Source organism: Phascolarctos cinereus, unplaced genomic scaffold (assembly GCF_003287225.1).
Source record: "Phascolarctos cinereus isolate Bilbo 61053 unplaced genomic scaffold, phaCin_HiC Scaffold_4;HRSCAF=312, whole genome shotgun sequence".
Classification (NCBI taxonomy): Eukaryota; Metazoa; Chordata; class Mammalia; order Diprotodontia; family Phascolarctidae; genus Phascolarctos; species Phascolarctos cinereus.
This window is the reverse complement of record NW_027555847.1, coordinates 718633451-718643928: the sequence shown is the minus strand read 5'-3', so window position 1 is coordinate 718643928 and position 10478 is coordinate 718633451. Positions and strand designations below refer to the sequence as shown.

The window sequence follows — 10478 nt, the reverse complement described above, 5'->3', positions numbered from 1 at the left end:
CTCTCTCTCTCTTCTCTCTCTCTCTCTCTCTCTCTCTCTCTCTCTCTCTCTCTCTCTCTCTCTCTCCCTCTCTCTCTCTCTCTCTCTTTTCTCTCTCTCTGTCTCTGTCTCTCTGTCTCTGTCTCTCTCTCTCTCTCTCTCTCTCTCTCTCTCTCTCTCTCTCTCTCTCTCTCTCATCTCCATATAACTTCCCAGCTACTCCCTTCCCTGGTCACCTCTCTCCTGCCTATGTACTTTCTCCCCCCCCCCCCCCCCCCCCCCCCCCCCCCCCCGCTAGAATGTAATCACCTTGAGGGCAAGGACTCTCACTTTAGTCTTTGTACTAATAACACTTGGTTCACATGGGCCACATCGCTTTGTCACTCTCAGGTTCTTTCCTCACAACTCTCTGAGGTGGGTCAGGGCAAGTACGATTTGCCCCAATTTAAAGGTGAGGAAAGTCAGGCTCAGAGACAGCTGATGACCTGGCCAGGGTCAGTGGAGCAGGGCTTCTCCCATCAGGGGCAGCTTTCTTTCTCTGTCCCACTAAGCTGAGCTGCCTCTTCCACGTGGTATGGGCCAGTGGAACACCATATCCTCAAGGGATCCCATTTCTTCACGGCAGAACCTCTCACTTCCTTCCCGGCAGCAGCAGCTGGTGACCCCAGGTTCCCAGGAAGAGGGAGAGCTACCCGGTGAGGTCAGCTCTTCACGTCAGCCTCCCGATTTCCCTGCTGCGGCTGAAGCAGGACTGGGAAGAGACGGCTGAGCCAGGGCCAGGCCTGGAGGAGGTCTAAGCCCCATCCTTCCCACAGGCCCGGAGATCCCTGGCCAAACCACAGGCAGCTGAAATGGAGGCCGGGCCAGGCCCTGGGGGTTCTCAGCCCCTAAGCTCCCCACTGTCTGGCGCTTGAGACCCCACCCGCCCCCAGCCCAGATTCCAGACAGTCCTGGGGGCTGGTGTGGTGGAAACAGCCCTGGCTCTGCAGTCAGCGGCCCGGGGTTCAAATCCCTCCTATGACGCTTCCTCCAGCTTTGAGCCTGGGTGGGTCCCTGAGGCTCCTCCGGCCTCTGCTTCCTGATGTAGAAAGCTTAGACCAGCTGGCTTTGGAGACCCTCTGGGACGCCTTTCCTGGATCCCCCAGGTAATCAGAATTTTGTTTCTTTCATCTCTGTTCCCGGATTTGAAGCCGAAGCACCTGGGGCTGAATCTTGGCTCCCACACTTACTAGCCAGGTCAGCTTTGCCCAGGTCTCTCTGGGCATCAGTTTCCTCATCTGTAAAATGGGGAGAATCATAGCTTACACACACACACCCAGGGTTGTTGTGAGGGTAAAATGAAAGCCTTTTGCAAACCTTCAAGCACTTTATAAATTCTAACGACCACCATCATGATTATCTGTGCCTCAGTTTCCACGTTCTTCAATTTTACAGGTTTGCACCCCCCAAGGTTACCCTGGACTCCTCATCCTTATCTTCCAGATCCAGTCATTTGCCAATCTTTTTTGTTTTTTAGTTACGCAGTGGGGTTGAGTGACTTGCCCAGGGTCACACAGCTAGTAAGTGTTAGGTGTCTGAGGCCAAATTTGAACTCGGGTCCTCCTGACTCCAAGGCCGGTGCTCTATCCACTGCGCCACCTAGCTGCCCACAAAGTCGCCAATCTTTGATATTTAGATCTCTCATCTTTTCTCCACTGCCTCTCACCTGGACTATTACAGCAGCCTCCCGTTCGGGCCGCCTGCCTCAAGTCTTTCACCACATTAATCTATCTTCTCTGCAGGGGTTTTCCTAAAGCAACGCCCCCACACCCATAACTCCACTGCCTTTCTATTGCCCCTGAGATCTCCTTCCTACACTTCTGGTCTCCTTGCCGGACCTTAGCTCCCTTTCACAAATGCCATGGTTCAGCCATTTCCCACCTCCACACCTTTTCCCTGGCTGTCCCCCCTGACAGGAATGCACTCCCTTCTCACTGCTGCCTCCCCAAACCCCTGGTTTCTTTTAAGTCTCAGTGTGAGCAACACTTTCTCCATGAAGCCTGCTCCCATCTCTCCCTGTTCTGGCTGGCGTACTCCCTCCCCAGACTCCCTGCTGTTCATTTTGCGTCTGTTGTGCATGTTCTTCTGTCGACGTGCTCCCCCGTTAGAATGTAAGCTTCTTGAGGGCTGGGACCGTTTCATCCTTGTCTATGTAGCCCCAGCTTAGCAGAGTATCCCCAGCACATAGTAGGTGCTTAGTAAATGCTCATGGCTTGCTCGGTTGATATGGAACTTGAGGGGGCTAGACAAAAATTGCCTCTGGGCTTTCTTCCCCCTCTAAATCTATGCTCTCACAATCCTTCAGCACTTTGCAGTTTACGAAATACTGTCTCCACCATTCACTAATGAGGGGAGAATCTGATCAAATGAAGAGGTGATACACGCCTCTCTTGCCCACCACGGTCCTACTATGCAAACATGGCAGTGTGGTGAAATGGGCAGCGAGCCAGTCTCAAAGCCAAAGTCCCACCTGTGAAACATCTGAGCTGTGTGACTCTGGAAAAGTCACCTAGCCTCTCAGTAAAGTCGTCTAAGGTTATGTTGTGGAAGAGATGACAGCCTGAATTGGTCTGGGACCTCTTTTCACCCTTGAAATGATAGGTCCAGAACGAAAAAGAAGCAAATCAATTGTCAGGTATTGCATTAGGCCCTGGGAGCACAAAGACAAGAATTCTACCAGGAGGAGAAAAATATGCTCAGATAAATATGCACATAGTAAACATGAAGTGATTTCAGTGGGTAGTGAGAAGCCCAGGGGATTAGAGGGCCCAAGAAAGACCTCATGTGAGAGGGGGCACTTGGGGTGAGCCTTAGAAAAAAGCCAGAAGTTCTAAGAGGCAGAAATGAGCAGGGAGAGTGCGTTCCAGGCAGGGGGCACAGCTTGCACAAAGACTCGGAGGTGAGAGATGTGCGCAGACAAGAGGAAGTAAGATAGTTGGGCTAGAACATAGAATGTGGTAGTGAGATGAGATTAGTCTGGAAAGACGTGCAAGAATCAGACTGGGAAGGGCTCTAAATGCCCAACAGAGGACTTGTATTTGATCCTAAGGGTAAGAGGGAGCCATGGAAGTTTCTTGAGCAGCTGAATTGAGGAATATGGTCAGAACTATGCTTTGGTTTTTGTTTTTGTTTTTGTTTTTTTATTTTGCTTTTTGGTGAGGCAATGGGGTTAAATGACTTGCTCAGAGTCACACAGCTAGTAAGTGTTAAGTGTCTGAGGCTGGATGTGAACTCAGGTCCTCCTGACTTGAAGGCCAAAGCTCTATTCACAGCACCACCTAGCTGCCCCTAGAATTGTGCTTTGGGAAGAGCCCCTTGGCAGCTGGATGGAGATCGGTCTGGAGGGGGGAGACCCTGGAAGCGTTCTAGCTAGGCTGAGGCGTTCTGTTCCCTGGGAGGGCTGATGCGTCAGCTGCTAACACATTTACAAAGATTAAGACTGAGCTCTTCTGTGACCCAGGGCCACCATTTGCCCATCGGTACAGGTGGTCCCCCTTTTGCCTCCCCCAGCTGAAGCAAGGAGGACCGAGCTGACCTGGAGGGTGGATCCATGCCAGAGCTGGAGAGGAATGTGCAGGGATAGCCAAGGGGCTGTCCGACTTTCCCTGGCCCGCCGGCTGGCTTTGCACAAGGCCCCAGGGTCCTGACTCTTCATTTCTCCAACCATCTGGCTCTCAAAGACAGAGGAGGCGCCAGTCCAGCCTGAACACAAATGACCATAAGCTGGGATCCCGCCTGTGGAGGCTCTCAGGGCCCCAGGCAGCAGATCAGCTCATCACCCTCTAATTTGCTGGGCCTTCATACTCCCAGGAAGAAACCTTTCCCAAGTCCTGGGAGCCCACATCTTCTACTTAACTTATCTGACAGGAGCCGGGTGCAGGAAAAGTGCGGGGGCAGGGAGGGTGTTACTGACACACTGACAGGCTTGGCCTTCAGAGCGAGAGCTCAGTGCAGGCAATGGAGCACAGGATTGCATGGAGAGCCAGGTTACAACACCTGCCACTTACTAGTTGTGTGACCTTGAGCCAGTCATTTGACCTCTGACTTTTACTCTCCTCGTCTATAAAACATCAGTAGCCAATTTTGCACTCTCAACCTCCCAGGCTGTCGTGAACATGGCCCTTTATTGGATTGTAGGATTTAGAGCTAAGAGGGACCTCAGAGACCCCCAGTCAGACTACCCCACTCTACAGATGAGGAAACTGAGGCCCTGAGGGGAAAAGTAACCCCAAACTCTCCTGTTTTTCCATTTCTGCTGAGAGCACCACCATCCCTTCCATCCCTTCCTCTAAGCACCCACATCCCCAACCTCAGAGTTCTTCCGGAGTTCTTCCGGCTCTTCCCTCTCCTCTTTCTCATCATCAGTTACCAGATCCTATGGCATCTGCCTCCCCGACACCCCTCACCTCTGTTCCCTTCTCCCCTCACTCAGGCCCCGTCCCTCTTTGTGGGGATGCTTGCAGTGGCTTACTAAGAGATGCCCTGCTGCCAGTCTCCCCACACTAGCCCATCACCTACACAGATATGGCAGAGTTACTTTCCTAAAGTGCTGTTCTGACCCTGTCACTCCCCTGCTCAAGAAACTCAAAGGGCTCCCTATTACCTCTACAGCTGACCAAGAGCTTTTCCTGTGAGGGAAGCAGGGTCCTAGACATGGAGCTGCCCTTTCCCTCCTTTGACAGAGGAGTGAGCTGCCAATACTCTTGTTTACGCAGTGCAGGTGGGAAACCAAGAAAGACAGCGACTTGGCCACTTGCCTGGGAGTCACACAGCTAGTAAGTGTCAGAACCAGGGTCCAAACCCAGGCCAAAGCCCCTTCTTCCAAAGCATGTTAAGGTTCCTAAAGAGCTTTCCTCACAAAAACCCTGGGGGGAAAGAAGCATTTGTATGACAGCCCCATTCTGCGAATGAGGAAACCGAGGGGGGAAGTGACTTTGATAGGGTCCGACAGCTTTCTGGGTTCTGGGTCTGGAGCATTTTCTTTGCTAAAGGACCAAAGCCTTCACAAAGGACCATGTGTATATTTTCCCACTTATTTCCAAAGTGCTTTGTATCCATTATCTCACTGGACCCTGACCACAGACAGCCCTGGGAGGGAGGCAGGGAAGGGATCCCAGAATCCCAGAGCTGGGAGGGACCTCTGAAGCCCTCTCCTCCAACACATACTTGACCTTACCACAACACACACACACACACACCTCTCCAGACTCTCTGCTAGAACACTTTCTCAGTCACAGAAGAACCTCAGAGAAGTCAGGGGAATCCCCCAAAGTCACCCAACAAATGTCTGAGCTGCAATTGAACCTCTCTTTCCTGACTCCATTACTCCCCAGACATCCGAGGCCTGTGGCCAACAAGATTGGGCTCATGGGTGGAAGGACCTGAGAGGCCATCTCACCTGCCTCATTTTACAGGTAGAGAAACTGAGTCCCAGAGGTGACGTGATCTGCCCAAAGTCACACAGAGCTGGGATTTCAGCCCAGGTCCCCTGACTCTGAATCGATTCCTTTTCCCATTGTATTACTCAGCATTCTTTCCCCTCCCCTGGCCCCCTACGAGAAGCAGGTGAAGTAGCATCATGAAGGCGGAAGCCGTAGAGATGAAGACTCCCCTCTCCATCCCTTGGCTGGTGGCATAGGGCACATGGACCGCCATGGCCCAAAGCCAGAGCTACAGTCACCGCTGTCTGGTCTATGGAGAAGACCAAGGGATTGGAAGTCACTTCTAATCCAAGGATATCAAAAGAGCCTCCTTAACCAAGGTGAGAAGCTATGGATATGGAACACTGCACACCCTGTCAGACCTGGCCGATGTCTTGGCCAGTTTTGCTAAAGTGCTTTTCTACCTCTTTCTCTTTTTGCATTCTTTGTTACTGGGGAGGGCTATTTGGGAAGGAGGGGTGCCAATATAAATGCACACAAGTGTATACACACATACATGTATACATCAACACGTGTATCTATCAATGCATACATACATGTACATATGTGTGGTTATATCAATATATGTATATATCAGTAGAAGATATATTACATATTAAACAATATATTATTTATACATTTAATGTAATAGTATATATTCACATAGAAATGAAATATATTGTATATATGGATACATGTGTATGTATATGTATATATTTGTAATATACACATACACACATATATGGATATAGACATAGACATGGACATGGACATGGACATGGACATGGACATAGACACATCCAAATATGAATAGGAACTGGAGCTGGGATTTTCACTGATATTACTTCACTGATATAGGGAATTCTCAAATGAGGATACTCCCTCTATCAATGCAGGTTGGTGCCTTCTTTGCAACTCAAAGCGTTAAAGAGTAGCCTAGAACACAGAGAGGTCGTGACTTGCCCAGAGTCACACAGCCAGGATGCATCAGAGGTAAGACTTGAACCCAGCTCTTCTTGGCTCCAAGGCTAACTCCATAGCCACTATTCTATGCTACCTCTCTTGGAAATGAAAGTGATGTAAAAATGAAAGAGATCAATACAAATTTTAAAATAATAGTAGTTTTCAAAAAAGGAAATCAAATTAACTACCATTCCTGGAAAGAAATGAATCAATCATTTGCCCTGTGGCTCCATTCACCATCCATCACTGTGACTTCCCAGACCAAACATTCTTCCCTGGATACCACTCCCTCTGTGAATTGTCTTCCATTATTAGAATGTAAGCTACTTGAGGGCAGGGGCTGCCTTGCTACCTTTTCGTTCCAGCACTTAGCACAGTGCCTGAGACATAATAAGTGTGTAATAAATGCTTTATCATTCATTCACTCATTCATTCATTCATTCACTCATTCACTCATTCATTCATTCATTCATTCATTCATTCATTCATTCATTCATTCATAGCCAGTCTTTCTCTGGCTGCATCAGGAAACACCAGTAACACTCACTGAAATCAACTCTTCGAAGTCAACTCCTCCACATTTTAGGAATCTCAACCAAAGATTTAGAATTAGAGAGGACTTCAGAGTTCATCTTGCTCACCCCCTCGTTTTACTGAAGAGGAAATTGAGGTCCAGAGACTTCACCTGATTGGCCTGAGTTCACACACAGTACAATAAATAGCTGAACTGGGATGATAATAACTAACAGACATTAGCATAGAGGCAGCTAGGTGGCAAAGCAGTTAGAGGGTTCCATCTGGAGTCAAGAAGACCTGAGTTCAAATCCAGCCTCACACATTTACTAGCTGTGTGACCCTGGGCAAGTCACTTCACCCTGTTTGCCTCAGTTTTCTCATCTGTAAAATGAGCTGGAGCAGGAAATGGCAAACCATCCCAGTATCTTTGCCAAGAAAACCCCAAATGGGGTCACAGAGAGTCAGACACAGCTGAAAAATGACTGAACAACCAATGATCATGGCGGGCTTAATCCCACCATGGGGGATTTGCAAAGTAATTTGCACACATTTTCTCATTTATTCCGAAAGCAGCCCTGTGAGGTAGAGGCACTGGGTGGGATTATCTACCCTTTAATGATGGGGAAACTGAGGTCCAGAGAGGTCAAGTGACTTTCCTGGGTCACAAAGCTAGTAAGTGGAAGGATTTGAACCCAGGTCTTCTTAACTCTGAAGTGCAGCCTTCTAGCCATGGATGGAAAATCCCATAGTCTTGGTACTGCACTGTTCAGTTTCTGTCTTGGAGAGGAGCAACAGGGTTTTTTTTTTTTCAGGAAGGATATAATTGACATCAGAGGTTAGAGATCATCCCAACCTCTTGGTCTCCCTTAACGACCTGTTAGACATCTGCCATCTGTGCATTCATTTAAACCCTTCTCAACTCCGTCCCTGCTTTTGGCCTGGGCCCCTTCTTTGGCTAATGACTTCCATACGTTTCCTCTCTCCATATACCGTCATTTCCAGTTTATCCAGAAGCCACACAAATAAACAAGAAGCTCAAATGACCAATGATTTCGTTCTCAAGACTCAATGATGAGGATGGATGGAGAAGCACAGATGGTTGCAGCTGGAAGGGCCGCCAGTGGGCACTGCTCATCGGAGGAGCCCCCATCGGAGGAGCGTCTGAAGACTAGAGACTGCTTAGAGACTGCCAGGGACAGGGCATCCGTTCCCCCTCACCCCCAACACAGCCCAGACCATTTTCAGTGGCTCTTATCCTGAGAAAGTGTTCTGGGTCTCACCAAAGTCCACCACTCTGCAATTTCTGCCCATTTCTCCTAGTTCTGCCCGCTGGGGCTAACCAAACATGTGATCCTTCTGCTGGACAGCCCTTCAGGTACCTGTCCCTCCCAGTTCTTTTTTTCTTCATCTTATCAATGTCCTTCCTGAAATGAGGCTCTTTGAACTGAACACAACATTTTGCATGTGGTCTGACCAATCACTAGTCAATAAATTAATTAAGCACCTACTATATTCCAGTATCTATGCTAAGTGCTGGGGATTCAGAAAGAGGTAGGAGATAGCTTCTGCCCCTGAGGTACTCACAAGCTCCCAGAAGAGTTAACAAGCAAACAGATGTGTGCAAATAAATAAGTAGGATAAGTAAGAAATAATTAGCAGAGTGAAGGCACTGGAACTGAGGGGTTGAAGAACCCTTCCTCTATGCCCAAAGGGCTACCAAAATGTGTATACCCTTTGACCCAGCAATAGCACTTCTAGGGCTATATCCCAAAGAGATCAAACAAATGGGAAAAGGACCCACATGTACAGAAATATTCATAGCAGCTCTTTCTGTGGTGGCAAAGAATTGGACATTGAGAGGATGCCCATCCATTGGGGAATGGCTGTGGAAGTTGTGGTACGTGAATGTAATGGAATACTATTGTGCTATGAGAAATGATGAACAGGCCAACTTCAGAAAAACCTGGAAAGACTTGTATGGTCTGATGCTGAGCGAAGTGAGCAGAACCAAGAGAACATCGTACACAATAACAGCCATGTTATACAATGACTAATATTGATACACTTAACCCTTCCCAGCAATACAAGGATCTAAGACACCTCCAGAGGCCCCGTGATGGAAAATGCTGTCCACATCCAAAGAAAGAACTATGGAAGTTGAATCGCTATCACTTATTTTTACCTTCTGTTGAGTTTTGTTTCCTCTTTCTGATGGTTCCTCCTATTGGTTTTAATTTTTACTTACAACTTCACTAATGTGAAAATATGTTTAATAGGAATGTATATGTATAGCCTATATCAGATTGTGTGCTGTCTTGGGGGAGGGTGGTAGGGAGGAAAGGGGAGAAAAATTTTCAACTCAAAAGTATATGGAAGTGATGGTTGATAAATCAAAATAAATTAATAAAATTTAAAAAAAAAAGAACCCTTCCTACAGAAGGGATTTTAGATGGGACTTAAAGAAAGCTGGGGAGGTCTGTGGTCAGAACGGAGGAGGGGGAGTGTTCCAGGCTTGGGGAGGGGTGCCTGGAGAAAATGCCCAGAGCCAAGGGATGGAGGCTCTTGTTTGTGTAATGGCTAAGAGACCGGTGAGGGAGTAAGGTGTAAGAAGACTGAAGAGGTAGGTTAGGAAGGGCTTTGAAAGCCACACAGAGCATTTTGTATTTGACCTTGGGGGTGACAGGGAGCCACTGGAGATTACTGAGTGGGGGGAGGTGACATGATCAGACTCAAATTTTAGGAAAAACACTTGAGTGGCTGAATGGAGGATGAATGTGAGAGGAAAAGATGAAGCAAGCCGATTGCAATAGTCCCAGTGTGAGGTGAGGAGAGCCTGCACAAGGGGGGTATAAATATCAGAGGAGAGAAGGGGGTGTATTTGGGAGATGCTGAAAAGCTGACATCAACAGGTCTTGACAACAGCTTAGTGATGGGGGAGGGAGAGGCAGTGAACAGTCCAGGATGACTCCCAGGTCGGGAGCCTGCAGGGTGGGAGGATGGTGGTTCCCTCAACAGTAATAGAGAGGGTAGGAGGTGGGGGAGGGTTTAGGGAGGAAGATAATGAGTTCTGTTTTGGACAGAGGGACATTGAAGATAAATGATAGAATGGGGATGATAGAGGGAGAAATCTGTTAGAGTAGATAGGATGGAATGAGATCACTTGTGCCGGTGAAAGGGTGAGCCTTGGTAAGGAGAAGGGCCACCTCCTCGTGGGAGACAGGGGTGAAGGAGGAGAGGGTGGCAGAAGAAACCTGAGTGATAGGAGATGAGGAAGAGGGGACAAAGAGGGGGCTTTTGGTGAATGGTCTCATTTTTTCCTATAAAATACAAGGTTCTCAAGGTCCTCAGCTGAGAGGGTGAGGGGAGGAGGAACCAAAGGAGGTTTGAGGAGGGATGATAGGGTTTGGAAAAGCCTCTGTGAAGAAAGGGATAGTAGGTCAATAAGGGAGCAGGAGTGCCTAGCAGTGGTGAGGGCCCAGTTGAAGTTGTATAACATAAATCTGTAGTAGACCCAACCAGAATGACGCATGGTTTTCTCCAGTTTAGTAGCACATGCAGAGG

At 48.4% G+C, this 10478-nt stretch overlaps 1 long non-coding RNA gene across 1 annotated transcript; it reads left to right on the top strand.

Annotated features, from left to right (window-relative positions):
• Positions 1–629: 629 nt before the first annotated feature.
• On the top strand, positions 630–9280 carry LOC110215263 (uncharacterized). Its single transcript, XR_002326470.2, has 4 exons — positions 630–1124; positions 5581–5779; positions 6335–6431; positions 7920–9280. It is a non-coding gene; the product is annotated as an uncharacterized LOC110215263 (long non-coding RNA).
• Positions 9281–10478: the final 1198 nt, after the last annotated feature.